The following is a 2,237-nucleotide window of genomic DNA, read 5'->3' as shown; positions in this document are numbered from 1 at the left end:
TCGTTCTCGTGCTCGCAAGAGGACCTTAGATACAGCTGAGGAGAAAGACGAAGTTCTTGATACTCCGGAGAAGTTAGATTTTGAGGATTCGGATTCAGGAACTGAGCAGAAAGAACCAGTAAACATGGGAGATCGTATTGTTCAAGCTGATCCAGCTCTTATGGATTTTTCTCGGCTAAAATTGATGACATTCAGTCAAGCATCCTTCATCCGGCTATTCAAGCTAACACCTTTGAAATCAAGCCGGGCACTATTCAGATGGTGCATAATTCTGTTTCTTTTGGAGGAGCGGCAACTGAAGACCCCAACATGCACATAAGGAATTTTGTCGAGATCTGCAGCACTTTTAAGTATAATGGCGTGGCTGATGAGGCTATCAAGTTGAGGCTTTTCCCATTCTCACTGAGGGATAAGGCTAAAGACTGGTTACATTCTGAACCAGCTGGGTCCATCACTACGTGGCAAGATCTTGAGCAAAAGTTTCTGGTGAAGTTTTATCCAATGGCAAAGACTGCTGCTATGAGGAGTGCTCTTACTCAGTTTGCGCAGCAACCTACAGAATCTATGTGCGAGGCTTGGGAACGCTACAAGGAAATGTTGAGAAAATGTCCACATCATGGAATGCCAGATTGGATGGTAATCACTGGTTTTTATAATGGTTTGGGGGCCCAATCTCGGCCCATGCTCGATGCAGCAGCTGGAGGCGCCTTATGGGCTAAAAGCTATACTGAGGCGTATAATCTTATCGAGACGATGGCTGCAAATGAGCATCAAAACCCAACTCAGAGGATGACGTCAGGCAAGTTAGCAGGTATTCTGGAAGTTGATGCAGCCACCGCTATTGCAGCCCAGCTCCAAGCGCTATCAATGAAGGTTGATTCTTTGGCTACATATGGAGTTAATCAAATAGCTATGGTTTGTGAGCTTTGTGCAGGTTCTCATGCTACGGATCAGTGTTCTCTTGTCAACGAATCTATTCAGTATGTGAATAATTATCAGTGACAACAGCAGCCTGTGCCAGCAACCTATCATCCTAACAACAGAAATTATCCAAATTTCAGCTGGGGGAATAATCAGAATGCTATTCAGCCACCATATCAGCAAGGAGTGAGTAAATAGTTTAACCCACCTGGATTCCAGCAACCACAGCAGTATGCTACAAGGCAATCATATCCTCAACAGGGAAGTGCAGCTGCACCTACTAGTGCTGATTTTGAGGAACTTAAGCTGTTGTGCAAGAGTCAGGCGATTTCTATCAAGACCTTGGAAAATCAAATCGGTCAATTAGCCAATGCAGTGCTCAATCGTCAACCTGGCACTCTTCCCAGTGACACGGAAGTACCAGGCAGGAAGGAAGCTAAAGAGCAAGTCAAGGCTATTACCTTAAGGTCTGGAAAAGTAGCTGATGCTGAAAAGGCAAAAGAAGTCGAAGCTGAAGTTAGAGATGAAAAATCTAAGCAAAAGGAGAAAGTGGCGGAACCAAGGAAGACTACTGTTGAACACACTCTGCCTGAGGCTAATACAGGGGAGAAACAGCTCTATCCTCCACCACCTTTTCCTAAGAGATTGCAGCAACAAAAGCTGGATAGACAGTTCAGGAAGTTTCTGGAGGTGTTCAAGAAACTTCACATCAATATACCTTTCGCTGAGGCTCTGGAACAAATGCCTAGTTATGCGAAGTTTATGAAGACTATTCTTTCAAGGAAGGTGAAACTGGATGACCTTGAAACCGTTGCGCTCACGGAAGAATGCAGTGCTGTTCTGCAGCAAAAGTTACCACCAAAACTGAAAGATCCAGGAAGCTTCACCATTCCTTGCACCATTGGCAATCTAACTTTTGACAAGTGCCTTTGTGATTTGGGAGCAAGCATTAATCTGATGCCCTTGTCGATCTTTAAAAAGCTGGATCTGCCTGATCCAAAACCCACATACATGTCGCTATAATTGGCGGACCGTTCCATTACTTACCCAAGGGGCATAGTTGAGGATGTGCTCGTCAAGGTGGATAAGCTCTTCTTTCCTGCAGATTTTGTTATTCTGGATTTTGAGGAAGATAAGAAGATTCCCATAATCTTGGGGAGGCCTTTCTTGGCTACTGGCCGTACCTTGATAGATGTGCAAAAAGGGGAACTTACTATGCGGGTCCAAGATCAGGATGTGACCTTCAACGTATTCAAGGCAATGAAATTCCCTACAGAAGATGAGGAGTGTTTAAAAGTGGATGTGATTGATTCCAC

General features: G+C 44.5%; 1 non-coding gene across 1 annotated transcript; it reads right to left on the bottom strand.

Moving 5' to 3' along the window:
* Positions 1–516: 516 nt before the first annotated feature.
* On the bottom strand, positions 517–623 carry LOC141679502 (small nucleolar RNA R71). Its single transcript, XR_012558120.1, has one exon. It is a non-coding gene; the product is annotated as a small nucleolar RNA R71 (small nucleolar RNA).
* Between the last annotated feature and the right edge of the window lie 1,614 nt (positions 624–2,237).

The sequence above is a fragment of the Apium graveolens genome, chromosome 1 (genome assembly GCF_009905375.1).
Source record: "Apium graveolens cultivar Ventura chromosome 1, ASM990537v1, whole genome shotgun sequence".
Taxonomy (NCBI): domain Eukaryota; kingdom Viridiplantae; phylum Streptophyta; class Magnoliopsida; order Apiales; family Apiaceae; genus Apium; species Apium graveolens.
The sequence above is the reverse complement of the archived record's forward strand: the minus strand, read 5'-3'. Positions and strand labels throughout refer to the sequence as shown.